This window comes from Macaca fascicularis, chromosome 14 (genome assembly GCF_037993035.2).
Source record: "Macaca fascicularis isolate 582-1 chromosome 14, T2T-MFA8v1.1".
NCBI lineage: Eukaryota > Metazoa > Chordata > Mammalia > Primates > Cercopithecidae > Macaca > Macaca fascicularis.
This window is the reverse complement of record NC_088388.1, coordinates 83629107-83648548: the sequence shown is the minus strand read 5'-3', so window position 1 is coordinate 83648548 and position 19442 is coordinate 83629107. Positions and strand designations below refer to the sequence as shown.

Here is a 19442-nt window from a genome sequence, read left to right as displayed (position 1 = left end):
ATGATAACTTAGAACTGAATGCATCATGATTCCAACCTGTCGATGCATGCCATATGAAACAACAGTCCTCTCTCTAGTAGGACTGGGTTTCCTTCCATGCAGAGGCTTTGTGCTATGAGGTTTGTTGTTAATGGTGTCTGTGTGGTTCCTTTGTCTTTCTTGTACATTATGAAAATTGACCTAAGGTAACACATCTTTTCTTTGTCTCTGTTACTAAGTCATGAATAAATTAGTCTTGCTTTCTACTCTGAGGCCCAGATCAATATTCTACTGGAACGTTGATTGTTTTAGTGAATGGAAATGAACTGGCAGAATGCCATTCAGAACATTTGAGCACAGGCTAATGAAACATTTGCCTGGGTGGATGAAAAGGCCCCCTGATAGAAATTAAGAGTTACATTTGCATAGTTTCCTGCTATTTACAAGCACTTGTACATACGTCTAATTCTCATATCCACTCTATGAAAAACAAAACAACAAAGTACAGTTTGGTCATCATTTTACAAATGAGGATAAAGAGGTTTAGAGAGATTTTGAATTGTCCATCATCACAGAATGATGCGACAAAGCCAAGAGTCACACCCAGATCTTCTGACTTTAAATTCTGATATTCTTTCTTCTGGTGAGCTCCATCTCTCCAAATCTGGGCCCTTTCTTCTGAATATTTATTTTCTCTGTAACTTAGTTGTTTTTTTTTTTTTAAGTAATTTTTTTAAGTATTTAAGAAATAGCATGCAGTAGCCCATTAAGTTTATTTTCTCTGTTCTCTAGTAAATCACTAAGGATAACAGAAAAATGTAACTCTTGGCTCGAAGGAGATTGAGGATTATTTGTGCCATTGGACAACCCCAAGCAGGCTGCTCAACATTAAAGCATATGGAGTCAAAGTATGTTTGCATTCTCTTGAGGTTTTTGTCACTCTTTTTAGAAATTGAGTAACTGGATTATAGGTCAGTGTTCTGCTTATGTTTCTAGTTTTTGTAAAATATGAAATGAGAGGAGATTGGAATGGGATGGGAGGAAACAGAATGGTTAAATTACCCTGCAAACCTATTGATAATGGGTACAACACACAGGGCAGATCAGAGTCTTTCATATATCAAAGATAAACAATTGGCCAGCATTTTCATTTTTCTAGGGGAAAAAATGTTTATCTGCACATTACAAATGGAACTTCAATTAAGAGAAACAGAAATTCAGAAATGCTATAAAACCTTTAGATACGTTTCTATCTCAAGGCGACTTCCGTTTATATAAATCAGGGTAGAAAAAAGTGAGTTTACCAAAGCTCCAGTCTTTAAGGAGACAGGTGATCTGCTGAGGACAAAAGTTGGAGAGGAAGAGAGTGGTAGGAAGTCTGCTGAAACCAGAGCTACATCGGGGTCCCAAGAGAGGAATGTCAGCAAACTCTTGCCTCTGAACTTCATGCCAGCACACACTACTAAAGTAAGGGAATGAATGTGATGAAGCAAAGGGTTGGTGTGAGGTAGCTTTGGATCCAACAAACATTTTCTTTGTGCCATGTACAAAAGTAAGTAATTTCCAGGCCCTGATATTGGACATATCAGCCGGCTAGAGAGAGAAGTGAATAAATACTAAAATTCAAAACAGCACGTCCTTTAATACAGTTGGAATAATGGTATAAATGACAGGACTTACTAAATGGTGACTATAGGCAAGATTTATTATGTACCATTCATTATTTGATTATATCCTACCAATGACCCTGTGAGGAAGCTACTATTTTATTCCCAGTTACAGATAAGAAAGTAGGGATCAAAGATTGGCATAGTTTGCAGGTGAAAAATAGTCCCTCCCCCCAGGAAAGTGATCCATGGTAGACTGCAATTCTTTGAGAAAACATTTATGAATATCCAGTTATGCTTTAGATGATATAGGGCCTTTAAAGGTAAGTAATCCATAGCCCCTGCCCTCACAGAGTTTGTAATAAGTGAGAAGAAATTAGACAAATGTGATAATCTTCAAGATTCATTGAGAGATGGGATGAGGTTAGTGTCACAAAAAACTTCACTTCTAGGAGGATATAAGGGTTGCAAAGAAGTTCCATGGGTGAATTGCTTGTGATAGCAATGGAGAAGAAAGCTTTTGGATCTTCAGAAGAGAGGGTCCTCAGGTTCATGGTGTGACTTGTGGACACTGTATAATGTATTACTAGAGTTATAAGACATCACTTCATATTCTACTAAGAAAGTATTCAGTCTTACGTACTTGGTCACCTACAAATAGAAAAGCTGATTTATAACCAACACTGAGTTTGCATGAGGAACCTAAGGCTAAAGATCTTTTCTGTAGGAATGTCTTAGGATTCTGGAATGATGGAGATGCCAAATGCCTCTCCCAAGAAAGGCTAGAAGAGACAATAAGCTACTAATTCCTCCATCCTCTTCCTCACCCTGCCCCATCCTGTTATTGCATGAAAGAGCCAAGAGAACGCCTGACACTGAGAAGAGCAGGAGACATTTTCCTGAGACCCAAGTGGAAATATTTGCTCTAATATCCCATAAGTTAGGAGGAAACATATACTGATAGAATTATAACTTAGGGAGCAGGATCATCACTCTTGAATGCTTCTAATGTGTCTGCTCCTGTCATGATAGTGCAAGAGAAATACTCAAACAGGAGCTGACACATGTGAGGCCAGTTCAAGTTGATCATGTAAGAGACTATCTAAACAAGTGAGGATGTTTAACTAAAGGATAAACGATGTTGAGGTAACAGGGGAGTCATTAGTGGAAGCAGGCATATGGAAACTCATTACTTACTGGTTTCAAATAACTGACTATGTTAGGAGACTTTGGTCTTGCTCTGTTGATTGCAGGGATTTCAAGGTAGGCATTAGGTGGAAGTTACTAGGAAGCTCATTTCAGTTTAATGTAACTTAGATCTTTTTGAAAGAGCCTTCAGTTAGAATTGAAACTGCTCTGAATTTCTTTCTACATCTGTCAAGTCTGGAATCATATCTACTTTAATTGTTAAAAATCTAATATTGGGCAAGGTGCAGTGGCTCACACTTATAATCCCAGCACTTTGGGAGGCCAAGGCAGGAAGATCACTTGAGGTCAGAAGTGGGAGACCAGTCTGGCCAACATGGTGAAATCCTGTCTCTACTAAAAATATAAAAATTATCTATGCATGATGATGCATGCCTGTAATCCCAGCTACTCAGGAGGCTGAGGCAGGAATCACTTGAACCCGGGAGGTAGAGGTTGCAGTGAGTTGAGATCATGCCACTGCACTCTAGCCTGGGCAACAGAGCCAGACTCTGTCTAAAACAAAAAACAAAAAACAAAAAACCTCCAATATTGGATTCTGTTATACCTCACCATTGTCCTGTACTATCTTGTGAAGCACACTGACTTTAGATTTGGAGTGCCTAGATTTATATCCAGGTTCTTCCTCTTGCTAACGCTGTGCATTGGGTGAGTCACTTAATAACTTAAGCTTTAGTTTTCTCATCTGTAAGATGGATCTAATAATAATAGTTAAAAGGTTTAAATGAAATAATACTTATAGCAGTTGAACCTGGTCCCTGGTATTCAGTAAGTACTAAAAATGGTAATTAATTTTATTTTTCTTGGCATATCTATTTTTATATGCAAATGTCCAAATCAACAAACTTATCCCAGACCTATCTTCTTGACTTTAGATTTTATCCCAAAGCTACTGAAAAAATCTTTCCTTACACATTCCATAAACAGTTTGATTGCAAATGTCAAAAGCTGATTTCATTGCCTTCTTTAAACATGATCCTGCTCCTGTTTTGTCTGTGACAGTGAATGCCACAGTGATCCAATCGATCTCTCAAGACAGAAGGGTGTGCATTACCCTAAATTTCCTCCCATAGCCCATACACCTGATCAATAATCAAGCATTGATATAAATCTATCTCTTAAATAACTCTTGCATATCTTGCATTCCTCAACTATTATCTCTCATTGGACTATTACAAAACTCAAGAAAAAAAAAACTGACACACACACACAGGCGCGCGCACACACACAAATGTCTAACTTGGTTTTGCATTAAAGCTATGACAAACTCTAGAAAGAAGTGACACATTTACAATATTTGCTCTTCCAGGAACACAGAACATTCTTCATGTATTCAAATGTTTCATGCTTCTTGCTTAGGTATTATAGCTTCTTTCATAATCATCCATCTATCATTCTTCCAGACAAGCCTACTTTATTCCTCTTTTTCCTCTAAAACTCTACTGCTATATTAATCTAGTCTTTACTCATATATTTACAGGAATATTCTTCATCTCCCAATGTACCTCCTCCACCTTCAATAATTCTGACAACTTCATTATTACTGGCATTAAAACTTGTATATTGGTACTCATGACTCTTTGGGGTCTTAAGAATATATGAAAAAGTTTGATGCTGAACTGGATCACAGAGTTTTCACCTTTCATGGTGCCTACTAGTGTTATGGAAGCAAAGTTACAGATGTCTCTAGTCCAGTCTCCAAGGTTACATTTTTCCATAGCTTATACAAGTCACAAAAATCCCTTTTCCCATTAAAACATTTCCCAACGCCTCCTTAGTTACAAATGCCATCACATCAACATAATAATTCACAAGCCATGGTCTGTTTTCCAATACCAATGGCTTCACCTGATTTTGGATTCCAACAACCTGTGACCATCTCAAGCAGTGTGAAATTCCCCAGGAGACAGAAGATGAGTGACCTTTGCTCCCTTCATGGCTTTGAAAGCTTATGTTTTCATTTGTCTCAAGACACATAGCATCTTCCCGTGAACTCCGAAAAGTTTTCTGGATCTGGACTTTACTGAACATCTTAGTATCAACAGTATCACTGAGTTCTCCCCCATTAGCATAATTAATTGGTCCAAAAGTACACAAATACTACATAACAACAAGAAAAGGCTAAGATTTTCTGAGACAATATGGAGTGCAGTTTAACTCTTATAGTTGCAACAATAAGTATGATGAAATCACTTGGGAAGAACTTATAGATGAAAAGAAAAGAGTGAGCCTGAGAATGCCCAGTGTTTAAACGGGAGATGGAGGGAGAGGATGCTCTAAAGAAGATGGAGAAAGAGCAGGCAGAGTTAGAGTTAGAGATCAGCTGGAAGGTAACGGTATCATGAAAACGAATATATTGATGAAGGAGTCAACAAAGTCAAATAGCTCAGGAAGGTCAAGTAAGATAATGTTTGCTTTCAGAAGAAAAAAAAGTACAGCGTCTTTGGAGGGCATTTTGATAGTATCCATCACTTTTTAAAAAGCACAGATCCTTGAGACTTAGAAATTCCATTTCCAGAGATTTACCATGAAAACTGTACTTCAACAAATGCACAAAAATTATATATATAGGAAAGTTTATTGTAAGTTTTCTGTTATGGTAAAATCTATTATATTATAGTATAGTCACACAATAAAATATAGTTTAGCTCTTAACTACTGTGATCAGTATATACTTATTGGGAGAGCCTCTGAAGCATACTATTGAAAAAGTAACAACATAAGAGACTATGAATAGCAGTTTAGTAAGAGGTTAAGCAAGAAGGAGCATAGCTCTCTGGCTTCAAAATCAAGATCTGCTACTTACTAGATATAGGATATTGCAAAGTTTCTTAATCCCACTGTGTCTGTCACTTCATCAGTGTAAACAAAATAAACAAGATTCTCGTACCTTCTCACTATTTGCTTTGTATGACTACTCCAGTTGGCTCAAACTTTTTTGAGCCTTTTAACTGTAAATAATGATCTCCATTCAGTAATTAAGATGTCCAATTTCTCAATAATAGTCTCAATTCAGTAACGAAAATGTCTAGTCTCAGGCCAAAACTCCAACATCTCCAATACCTATAACAAAAGAGAGAGAAGGTTCTTTTCATTTGGTAATTAGGAAGTCATTGGTGACTTCCACATGGGTGGTTTCAGTGGAGTAATGAGGGAGGAGAGTTCCATTGTAGTTGGTGAAAGGTGAATGAGAGGTAAAGAATCGATTAAACAAATGTTGGCAGACTTTTGCAGCAGCTTCAGAGGAAAAAGTTAAAATAGAGGAAAGAGATACATTTCAGAGGAGATGGAATGAATAGATGAAATTTTTAGCTCATGGGGTACATTAGTTTTGAAATAGAGGCTACTAGAGTACACATCACCTGGAAGCTGAAAGGGTCCTTTCTTGGTACCTTGTATTTACTCTCTGAGGGAGAGAGATGATATTATGGACTCAAAGAATGTGGTGGAATTTGCAATAGTCTCTGAAGGAACATGAGAAAAGGGAACTCCCTAGAGTCATCTCTAGGATTTCTGAGCAACTTTAAGAGCAGGTCTGAAGGGAAACTAGAGTATATGGCTCACGCCTGTAATCCCAGCACTTTGGAAGGCCGAGGCGGGCGGATCACAAGGTCAGGAGATCGAGACCATGGTGAAACCCCGTCTCTACTAAAAATAGAAAAAAATTAGCCGGGCGCAGTGGCGGGCGCCTGTAGTCCCAGCTACTCGGGAGGCTGAGGCCGGAGAATGGCGTGAACCCGGGAGGCGGAGCTTGCAGTGAGCCGAGCCGAGATTGCGCCGCCACTGCACTCCAGCCTGGGTGACAGAGCGAGACTCCGTCTCAAAAAAAAAAAAAAAAAAAAAAAAAAAAAGAGCAGGTCTGAGTTTGGAGATATACTTCTGGAAGGGCAGAATTGGTGTGGCTCTGTGATTTTCCCTGGAATCCTTCCTTAGAACTAGGATTGCAGGCATAAAGCATGCCTTCAGGGCCATGCCACAGGCAGTCTCAGAGGAATCAAAGCACAAAATGGGCCAAAGACAAGATCTGGCCACCTCACTATTTTGCTGCAGGCCAGTTCCAGTAGACAACAAACGTATCAAATAAAGAGTTACACAAAATATATTTTTGTATAACTTCCCCCTTAAAAATGTAGTACCTTGATTTTCCTGTTTAAAAACATTTTACAAAACACACAAATCATAGCCACTATGAGTAGCTATATGCATTAGCACCTAATTCATCAATACCCTGAAATCAAATATTTGGGTTTATTTAATACATGAATTTCTCTCCACCCTATTCATTACACAGCCTTTCTCCTTCACTACTAATATCTACCTCATGGGGCTTTATTCTGTAGGATGCTGAGTTGGTCCCATTATATAAAAATGAATATTTTCTGCTGAGTATCACAATTCATTTTAATGGTCTGTTACCACCTTTTTGAAAATGGGATATTTGTACATGGTGACACTCTATAAGGAAACTGTTACTAGGGAATTAGTGGTATTAAGGATTCATCAGAGAATCCTTAATGGTCACATTCAAGGGCTCTAAGGTTTGTGGAACTTTTGAGTGCATGTCAGTACTCAAGATCCAGGAAGAAAACAAAGAACAAAACCTGCAAAGAAAAATGGCCCCAATTCAAAGCTTATGTAGTTTAAGTACTTGGAAGCTTTATACCTGAATCATTGGAGGGGATATCAAAGAAAACCCTACATGTCATTTGTAAATATTCACATTTTATTCATTTTGTTGCTTTAGAAAAAAAAATAGGAAGTCATAATTACTCAGAAATGAGGCAGCGTGGCACTGTCTTTGTGTTGTTATAAAGGAATACTTGAGTCTGAATGATTTATAAAGAAAAAATTTTTATTTGGCTCATGGTTCTGCAGGCTGTACAAGAAGCATGACAGGAGCATCTCCTTCTGGTGAGGACTTGAGGTTGTGTGCGTGTATGAGATATATATACACACACACACAGACACACACACACACACACACACACACGTATATATATATATAGAGAGAGAGAGAGCGAGTGCGAGCGAGCGAGACGGGGCGGGGGTTGAGGGAGGTATGCCAAGCTCTTTTCAATAACCAGTTTTAGCAAGAACTAAGAATGAGAACTCACTAATTACCAAAAGGAAGGCACCAAGCAGTGCATGAGTGATTCACCCCAATGCTCCAAACACCTCCCACCGGCCCCCACCTCCAACATTGGGTATCAAATTTCAACATGAGATGCAGAGGAGACAAATAGCCAAATGATAAGAGGGTACAATAGAGAAAAATGAAATAAAATGAAAGTCAAGAAGCTACAGTCTTCCCCTTAGATTTCAATTTCTCACACAAATTTTATCTACTTGTATCTCTGTATTAAACTGGGAAGGACTAGCATTCATTCTGAATCCATTTAACTATGACACAAACACCCTAGAATGGATGTGCCCTTTGCACTAGTGACAAAATAGGCCTTTGGTAATCAAGCTATCAGAACCAGCCTGTTTCTTCTTCTATGAAGGGGGTGAATAATGCGTCTCCAAGGTCCTTTTTAGTATTAACACGCATAGCATTCTAAGTGGCCTGTATTCTCAAGTGCTTGTAATCAAAAGTGCCAAATAAGATGACTTGGATATAAGAGCACAGGTTTTGTAGGCAGTAAGATCTTGTTCATAAACTAGTTCCTGTTTTTACTAGCTATATTACCTTGGGTAAGTTACCTAAGGTTTCTAGGCCTCATTTTCTTCATCTGTAAAAGAGGCTAATAATTCCTACTTTATGGAATTATTGTGAGAATGAATTGGAGTATGCTAAGTACTAAGCACCATAACTATCACATGGTAAAATCCCAGTAAATGGTATATATGATTAATATTAATGAATACTCATACAACTAAAGAGGGGCATGTAGTATTTGCTGCACATGGAAATCATTTCTGTGTACATTCACACCAAATTTGGGTAATAAATGCTAGAAAGCCTAATAGGAGCCTCTTTAGCCCCCAAATACTGTTCACATCTCTATGACAGAAGTTACTGAACCAACTGTGTCACTGACTAGATGTAAGCTCTCATCTGCAAGTCATCTACGAACATTTAATGAGTACCTAATGCATCCTCAAGGAGTTTATGATCTAATGGCTACCTGACTATCTATAGGTGTTTAATAAAGATATTTAAATAAATGCAGAAATGAGTGAATAGGCTAATGGAATTAATCTTGGAAAATTTACACAGGAAAAAATTTCGATCATCAAACTTAATTTTGAAAACACTTCTACCGCACTGGTCTGTTGAAATACCTAGAAAACAATAATCGTAGTCTGATGCGCCTAGGATTTGATGCACGCTTGCCTTTGTTGTTTATATTTCATTGAATACATTATGACCCAATATTAATTATCACTTGTTTTATAAGAAATATTAATTTGATGATGATTGTAACTATAAGTCTAGAGAGGGCATCATTATCATTTATTTATATATATGTATACAAAGACGTCGGAGCAAAACCTTCTCTCCCACTATTTCTTCAAGTGGCATAATTGTACATGCCTTTCTAAGTGCAGTTAAAATGTACCTCCTATATGAATGTACCTCTTAATTCATTCTTTGTACTTTTATAGCTCTTATGCCATTAGTACCTAAAATATTTATTATATATGTCCTCCCCAATAGAATTAGATAATATGTTATGTACTGTATATGTTATAAATGCCTCTAGCATTTATAAATTTGTATTATGTTTGTTTAATATTTACCTGTCTTACTCTCTCAATACCTATACACACAAGTCACATATAAAGACATACGCTTTAAGCCCTTCAATGACAGAGAATATGCCTGGGTTATAACTTGTACTACTAATGTGTGAAGAGAGGATGTCCCATCATTAGACATCTGCTGGATAACATTTTGCATTTCAGGGTCCAGCACAGCGCTTATCATATGTGCATGCAGTAAAGGTTTGATGATTCTAATGAAAGGAAACTCTCAGTATATATTACTCAGCAGGGACTGACTAAAAACTTTATATTAATATTTGTTTTTTTCCTTTTTTTAAGTGTAAAATCTTGTGCTCTGAGGTTGTTATTTTTTGAACCAAAGTTGACCTTCCAGGCCATTGGTTTCTAGAATAGGGTTTTTTTTTTTCTTTTTACATTATGAAGCTTTGGATTCTGGTTGTTTTTGTCAGACTGAAACATCCAAGTAATTCATGCTGCGCCTGTCTTCTGGGTGATGAGAAGTCTGCAGAAGTTATGCTGGCCCCCTGCCTGGCTCTGACAAAGATGTCAAATAAATGCCAAAGAATTAAGGTCCAAAGAAGTTGTCAAGAAGTTACTTTCTTCTGTTTACCCTCATACATTTTCTTAATTGCCAGCTTCTATAAACAACTGGCATCTTTTATTTTGTACCTGATTCAAATTCTTTGAAAAGTCCTTCTTTTCATTTACAGCCACGGAGGTGGTCAAACCCTGTGGTGTCAAGTACTCCATATTGATTCATTTGAATTTAAATAACCTGTATTTAGGGGAAAGGGGTTATTTTCTTCCATCTACTATGTGCATAGATTACTTGAAGCCACATAGTTTCTTATTAGCCACTGCAAACCAGTGCTAGAGAATACACCTGCACCCCTACCTTGAAAATTTTTAAGAGTCCACAGCTTTGCTTTTTATGGAAAACTAAAAACAAACAGAAAAATCCAAAACAAAGCATTAGATGTTTCAGAGCTGACCCACTTCTCAGAAATTTTCCGGAAGATGTCTCACACCATCATCATTGTGGAAGAAAAGTGACAAATTATTGTGTAGCTCTTTTCACTGAGTTAGCCTGAATGTTGTGAACCAGGTTTCGTATGTCCATCCAGTTGCGGAGATGCCTCACTGGAAATATGTTCTACTGGAGTGCATGCAATTAATAAAATCAAGCATGGGAAATATTAACCTGTGGTGCTCACCACTCTATGCAAAAACATTTTTAAAGTTAATTATGGATGCTCACTTAATAGCTTATCCTTGTGTTCGATGAGAACCTTTCCCAAACTCTCAGAAGAAGTGAGCTACAATCTGCTCCTCAGGCTTTGGGCAAAAATAACTAACCTTCTTTTAGGCCCCATTATATATCAGATGTTGATAGTTACTTGACATATCTTATTTAACTCTTAGAAAAGGTACCTATTATAACCCCGTATCTTACTGATAATAATTTGAGGTTCAGAGACGTTCAATAGTTTGTCCAAGAGCACATAGCTAGTAGTTGGAATATGGAGAATGTGAACAAAGCCTGTCTCCCTCCATAGCCAGTTCCCTCTCTCTTATCCCTGACTGCTTCGTCTGTATCCAGTTTTGAAAGCAGGAGTGCCTGGAGGGTAAGGTCATGGTTTTGAAACTCTTAGGTAAATTTTCCATGCTAAGATATTAACTTTCTTAATGCAACTCTGCAGGTGTATAGATAATCGAGAATGTGCTGCAGTGTGATTTTTCTATGAATGAGAGCTATGTGTTTCTTTAGCACTGCAGGTTCCAAATTCAAGAGAATTTGTGTGTCTTGAAACAATGGCAGAGGATGAGGCAGAGGCCTTTGACTTAGTCATCCAAATCTCCTGTGTTAGCCACACAGTGCTCAGGCACCCACAGAGCACTCATTATTTTGTACATACAAGAATTATTATTTTCCCACTCTCCCCATTTTCTTTTCTTGGTCTGCTTAAAAAATTACTTCATACCAATAAGACATCTTACATGTGTTTATAGTGCCTTGCACACTATAATTTCAGGATGCTCTTTTGAAAGAAAACTTTACCAGGTAGCGAAGTAAGGTAATCTCATTGCTGGAGGAAGTGAAGAAATAATTTCACACTAGGAGATGCTCATACAGATGTGAGCCTCTCATTCTTCTGAATTGGGTTGAGGTTCATTTCACATGAAGCAGTGGGATAGGCTTAGAGTACGTAGATGGACCTTCAAAAAGACCCATCTCAGCCCCCGGGAAAACTCAGGAATGATTTCCAGATTCTTAATGTACTGCCTTTACATGTATAGATGGCCAGGTATTGGGGAAGCAAAAAATATACATTTAGAAACAGGCAGGTTTGGATTTAAATTCCCTATCTACTGCTTATCAGCTCTGTATCTCTGGGCAGGATACTGACTGTTTGAACTTCTTTACTCATCAATAAAATGAGAATGATACAGCAACACTTACGTGGGTGATTATAAGGATTAGAGGTAACATATGTAAACTACCTGGCACAATGATTCAACACATGGTAAGACTTTAACACCTTGTTGCTCCTATGGTTGTTTTCCTTGTCATATTTTAAAAATATCAGACATTGCTTTATAAGAAGCAGACTTGTATGCCCATTGGCTACAGAAGCATTTCTGTTGTTCTGCCAAGTAGCGAAAGGAAAGTTAAAAGCCCTACACACCTCTTCTTCTGTACAGAAGTCTTGGCCTAAGACAAAACAAACAAAAAAACCAAAGCAATTAGTGGTCTAAACTGTTATCAAGGTATGGGTGAAATCTCTGCTTTGTAAGAGATAAGATTCTCCTATTTTAAGAGAACCATCCTTCCAGATTTGAGGGACTAATAATTATATAGAACATTTTACAGTGTACATGGTGATTTTACTAACCTGCATTATGATTTTTCTGCAAAGGAAATCTATTTGGTCCCTTAGTATTGCTGGTGAGGAAACTGGGGTAACACCTGGGAAATAAAAGAGCTCGGTCATCAGATTCTACATCCTATGCTCTGAAGCTGCTTATGTAATGGTTATAACTGCTTTCTCTGTTTCTAAGGGAAGAAGTTACAAAAACTGCATTACTTGTTTGTGGTCCACAGAGATTTCCTTTAGAAAGTTACATCTTCATGAAATTCATTAAAAGGGCCCAATTCCTGAGTAGGCCTTCCTGGACAGACTGATTTGGCAGTCTAATCACCTCCCATCATGCCCCCCACACCCAAGTAACTAGCACAGCCTCAAAAGTGCCTACTGTGTACCCAGAGATACAGAGAATCTACCTTAAAATGTGTTAACAGGTGTATACATGGTGATGGAAAATAAATCAATTTAACTCTGGCCAGAGCTTGAATAGAGTGGAATTAAGTTTAGAATGAAAGATATTTCACTGTCTTTAACCACCAGCTTAGACTGGAGAAGAAAAAAAAAAAGTACCGGAGAGGAAAAAATTACTGTAGTATTATTTTAAGTATTCTTTTTTATATAGGTAATTTTTATTGATTCTTTTAAAATAGCTAAATCAATTTGCAGGTGCTCTCTGGGGTTTCTTGATAGAAAAATAAAAGACCTTGTCTTTTCTTTGTGTCATTTCTCAGGGCTACTACAAAATTGTGCACACTGACTGTTCAATGCACATTATGTTGAAAAAGGCAAACACTTAGTCTGCCTCTCTGCTTCATTCCAACTAGGAGGTAAAACTGTCCACGTAGAGTGGGGAACCTCTAGCCCTGGTTAACAGGTAGCGCAGCAGGCAGGTGCATGTCTTCTCTTCTGCTTCTTTTATGGTGGATTCTATCTTACAATCAAGACTACAAGGAGATAGGAATTAAGAAAGCAACAGGAAGGCAAGCATTCTTATTGTTTCCCATTATACGCCCAGAACTTAATGTGGTGCTTGGTACATAGGAGCTATTTAATGTGAAATTTCTTTGATCTATGAGTGATTGCAGAAATTTGAGGTGTATCTCTATCACTTTAAAAGTTCTCATTATTGCAAAACATATTTATCTGTATTTGATTTATACTCCATACAAATTTATTCCTATGCAATTTAGGTAGGAAAAGTTTCGTATATACGAGGCTGCAGGAGTTGGCTTTAGTTTACTCTAAGTATTATTTTTCAGGACTTTGCTATGTTACTTGGATGAATGTGGTTACTGTAAGTTTGAAAGTCATTGAGGAAATTTTAGTGGTAATTTAGGAGTAAGGTTTGATAATTCAAGCTCCTGTAGAAACTTATAAAGGAGTCAACCTGTCTTTTTTAATACACACACATACACACACACACACATACATATGTCACACACACTATATATATGTATGTGTGTGTATATATATATAAAACATATCCGCTTATGCACAGTTTCATTATTTGACAAAAATGGACATTTCTACTTCTTCTAATAGCAACTGGCATTTATTCAACAAACTCATATATAATTTATTACATGCAGGTCATGTTCTAAGAATTTTACAAATATTGAACTAATATATAATCTTCATAACCTCATAAGTTAGGTACTGTTATTATGCACAGCAAGATTAAGTTCTTGCCTGAGGTAATCCACGCTTGAAAGTAGAATCGAGTCAGAGTTCTTAACTGGGTAGTCTGGCCTTGGACCCATTTAAATTATGCTGCCTCACTAAAGCAAAGCATCCAGGGAGGGGTAGGTCAAACCCAGGCTAGTGTACAGGAAAACATCAAGTTTGAAGCACCCCAGAGTTGCTGACTCTCCTGGAAACATGCAGTTTGTCTCATCATTAGGCTTTGAGCTTGTTTTAAGGATGGATTCATAAGGAAGGGGAATCTTTGAGAAGTCCATCTCCAGAGATCAAAGTGAAGGGCAACTGAGAAGGACATCTCTGAAGGAAGTCAATAGTAGCTAATAATAGCTACCATTTATTGAGTGCTTGCTGTGGGTTAGGCAATTTCCTAAAGACTTTATGTGAATTAATTTATGTCATCTTCAACATAACCCTCTTTAAAAAGGCATTATTAACTACCATCAGAGTGAACAGGCAACCTACAGAATGGGAGAAAATTTTTGCAGTCTACTCATCTGACAAAGGGCTAATATCCAGAACCTACAAAGAACTCAATCAAATTTACAAGAAAAAAACAACCCCATCAAAAAGTGGGCAAAGGATATGAACAGACACTTCTCAAAAGAAGACATTCACGCAGCCAACAGACAACAGACATCAGTGATGATGAGAAAAAATGCTCATCATCACTCGCCATCAGAGAAATGCAAATCAAAACCACAATGAGATACCATCTCACACCAGGTAGAATGGTAATCATTAAAAAATCAGGAAACAACAGGTGCTGGAGAGGATGTGGAGAAATAGGAACACTTTTACACTGTTGGTGAGACTGTAAACTAGTTCAACCATTGTGAAAAACAGTGTGACGATTCCTCAAGGATCTAGAACTAGAAATACCATTTGACCCAGTCATCCCATTACTGGGGATATATCCAAAGGATTATAAGTCATGCTGCTCTAAAGACACATGCACACGTATGTTTATTGTGGCACTATTCACAATAGCAAAGACTTGGAATCAACCCAAATGTCCATCAGTGACAGACTGGATTAAGAAAATGTGGCACATATACACCATGGAATACTATGCAGCCATAAAAAAGGATGAGTTTGTGTCCTTTGTAGGGACATGAATGCAGCTGGAAACCATCATTCTCAGCAAACTATCACAAGAACAGAAAACCAAACACTATATGTTCTCACTCATAGGTGGGAATTGAACAACGAGATCACTTGGACACAGGAAGGGGAATATCACACACCAGGTCCTATTGTGGGGAGGGGGTAGGGGGAAGGGATAGCATTAGGAGATATACCTAATGTAAATGACGAGTTAATGGGTGCAGCACACCAACATGGCACATGTATACATATGTAACAAACCTGCACGTTGTGCACATGTACCCTAGAACTTGAAGTATAATAATAAAAAAAAGGCATTATTGATATCTTCACTTTATATATGGTGAAGCTGAGACAGAAAGAGTGTGAATAATTTGCTGGAGGATATGCAGCTGAGAGGCAGAAGCTGGGATTGAAATTCAGAAAGCGTGGATTCAAGGTCTGTCCTTGTAACTACTGTACTATTATGATCTTAAGGAAAAGAGACCATTGACTGTGTGTGACTCTAACACCTGGTTCCCCAGATCAGTTTCCCCAGAGGGAAAAGTGATCAGAATAAAATAAAATAAAAAATTTATTTATTTTTTAAATGTAAAAAAAAATTCCAAATCTCTTTCTCTATATATATGCATTTTTTTTTCTTTATTTTGAGATAGAGTCTTGCTCTGTCACCCAGGTTGGAGTGCAGTGGCCTGATCTCGGCTCACTGCAACCTCCACCTCTCGGATTCAAATGTTTCCCTGCCTCAGCCTTCTGAGGAGCTGGGATTACAGGCGTGCACCACCACGCTTGGCTAATTTTTGCATTTTTAGTAGAGATGGGGTTTCACTATGTTGGTCAGGCTTGTTTTGAACTCCTGACCTCGTGATCCACCTGCCTTGGCCTTCCAAAATGCTTGGATTGCAGGTGTGAGCTACCATGCCTGGCCATCAATAGGTGTTTTATTGCATCATTTATATATCACAAATAGGTCTTAGGAATCATCCAGCATCTTGTTTCTGTAGCTGGACAACTCTTAGATCTTATTCATCATCTTGCAGAACTTTTCCTTTTTCAGAGACATAGATACCATCCAAAAGTTTTCTGATATTTTTGTTTTTAACTATTGTGGCTTGCCGAATCAAAGCAGCTGAATTTGAAATAAGCTCAATGTTGTTTCCTTCAAAGATTAATTCATCGTTCTGGGCTTGAGATATCAAACAAGCAACATTTGGCCTTATCCGAACCCTGAGGATTTATTTTTCATCCAAGAAATTTCAGATGTCAACAAGAGACCCACTATCTTGGATAACGACATTGATGGGGAAGTGAGCATGCACAGACCTCATCTTGTAACGGAAACCCACTGTAACACCCTTGATCATGTTCTGTGCATGACTACAAAGAGTACAGACAGTAGCCAGGTCTTTTATGTTTCTTCATTTGTCAACTGGAGCCTCTTGTTCTTTCCAAGGAGACTGAGTTCTACATTAATATGACAGAAGTCCCTTCACAGGGTTCCTCTGGGGCCCTTCACAATAACTGTGTGTCCCTTCAGAGTAATGTTGATGTTTTCTGGAGTGTTGACAGTCTAATTGCTAAGAAAGTCTTCATTCTTGCCATAGATGTGGCAAAGAGCGAAGTAAAAATTTTAGAATTGAAATAGCTCATAGGCTTATTATCTTCAGGAAATTAATAGAATGGGGAGATGAGGAGACGCTATTGTCAGTCTGGAGGGATGAGGAAGCCTACTCAGACAGATGTGCTGAGCAGCCTGAGAGTGGGAAGCATACTGGGCATAGGAAGGAATTGGATATATCAAGAAGAAAGGGAACTGAGAAAGCATATCTGACCCTGGGAGGGAACATTAGCATTGAGGAACCCAAGGCCCATGTGTGACTTTCTTTGCTAATTTGGGAAGAGCCGCTAATAATGTTTGAAATTAGGACTCCAGAGGCAGTACCAAGTAGCAGGCAGATGTTAGCCAATAAGTTCAGGAGCATTGGGTTTTAGTCTTAGTAATTAGCCTTATGACCTCACCAATGCCCTGGAATTAAATGGTCTAATGTTCCTTCATACAATGTACAAGGCTTGAAGTCAAGCAAACCTTTATAATAAGTACTAAAACTGTCAGTGTTATAAGATGGCAACTGCTATTATTTTTTTATGCTTTATTTACGGATGCCTTAATGATTCTTTGGTTTTACAAAAAGAAAATAATCAAAAGGTCACTTTTAGGCAAACACACACACACACACACACAGACACACACACAGAGAGATATCTGGAATATGCTGCAGTTGTATTGCCATTTCAGAACATGAAAAATATGTTCAGTACAAAACATTCAATAAAATAAAAATTATGGCTAGTTGAACAATTTCAAAAAATAACACTCAGATTATATTAGACCAAAATGTCAAAAATAAGCAACTCTTTCCAAATGCTAGAGTCTGGGATCCTATTAGAGTAATATTGGTTTATTGAATGAGGAAACTTAAATAAATGAGAAGGAATTCATAACATACTTGATAAAATAAAATAACTAAATTAAAAAGTTAAAGAGAGCTAAAGACATAAGCTGAGTATATTCATGCAGACGTGATGTGAAATCACACTGAGTGTTGTCAGATTTTATCAGTGGTCCTCAGGTTGGGTATCCCAGAAGTTCCAATAGAGATTCTTGAATTATATTCAGTATTTCAGTATAAATATGCTGGTAATGATAGCCAACAAGCTAATGAAGGTATGAAGTGTTATACTGGAATTCTATTAATGCAGTATTAATGGCATGTTGACCAAAACTCTAATTTGCTGAACACACACACACACACACACACACACACACACACACCCCACACACTAAATATTAAATCAAACTAATAATTTCTGAAGATAATACAGAAATTCTGTGTTAAGTCCCATGATGAGTTATGGAGTCTTTGGAATATTTGATTTCCTCTATTCCTTCTACTTCAGACTGTGGTTCTATTATTAAATTTATAATGAAACAAAAAGTATGGCTAGTTGAACAATTTAAAAAACTAACACTCATTTAACTTTATAATGGATAAAGTATGTACATGAAAGCCAGACAGACAAAGAAGTTCACATTATAGCTCCATCATTTTGTTGCTTTTAATCTTAAATGATTATTCATCTTAACTACTTTGGGTCTAAACTTCTTCCCTTGCAAAAATGGGACTGTCACCTATTTTGTTAGGTTGCCATCGAATGTAAATGAGAAAACATAGGACAGTGTTTGGCACATAGTAAACACACACTAAATACTCATATTATTTCTCTTCCCCATCTTGTCTATGTTACTATTAATCACTGAATTTTAGTGAAAGTTATCTATTTATATTTCCTCTTCACCTTCCATTTGGTGCCAAGGACACATTTGGACCATACAGGAGGTTAAGCAAAGATTACAATTGATGTTCTTCCTTATGTTCTGTCCATTTTTATTACTCTTGTTGAAATTGCTTATTTGCAATCTGGACAGATTTCAAGACAATGGATTGAACAACACATCTAATATTGGGTCAAAATGAAAGTAGAGGTTGGAACTGCTAAATCAAAGATGAAATCGCCAACCAAGCAAACAAGTTTTCATTCCAGCTCTCTAAAGCAAACATGAGGTAGAGAAACCGGACAGAAAGTAACATAGTTAAGAAAGTCACTGAAGTCATTAGCAGAGGCTAAATGAGCTTTATATTGGCATGTTGTAAATGTTTAACTTTTTCTAAGCCTCACAAAAACTTGAGAGTTCTGCTAGAAAATCTTGTAAGAATCAAATTTGTACCTCTTACTTGTTCCAGAGTGCATGTTTTGAAGAGACTGCACTACACTGTAAACCAAAAGCTTCACACTAAGAACCATTTCAGGCCATAGACCTCAGATTTATATTAGAGTTCAATCACAGACCACAGAACAAAATGAGCTGAAGTGTCTAGAGAGTAGTGCCTGGCACTTTTGCCTTTGGCATTGCTTTGCTCTGAATCTGAACTTTCGCAGACAAGAACAAATGAAGTCATCTTTCTCCCTCTCTTGTTTCCCTTCAATCCCAAGCAGCTGCAGTTTGGGGTTATAGTTTGTCCTGCTATTTAACCACCTGCCTTTTCAGAGGTCCATGACAATTCAATTCAGTTCTTTCAGGCATTTATCAAGCTGCTTCTCTAGGTTAGAACCTTTGGGTGATGCTGAAAATTCATCTTAGTCAAAGTCATGGCAACTGCTTTCAAGTTGTTCACTGTCTAGCAGCAGA

General features: G+C 37.6%; 1 protein-coding gene and 1 pseudogene across 25 annotated transcripts in view; one reads left to right on the top strand and one right to left on the bottom strand.

The window, feature by feature from the left end:
• Nucleotides 1-19442, top strand: part of DLG2 (discs large MAGUK scaffold protein 2) — a 2233585-nt gene that overhangs the window by 1022554 nt on the left and 1191589 nt on the right. The window lies entirely within an intron of this gene.
• LOC135967185 (large ribosomal subunit protein uL6 pseudogene) overlaps nucleotides 16216-19442 on the bottom strand; it is a 56867-nt pseudogene continuing 53640 nt past the window's right edge.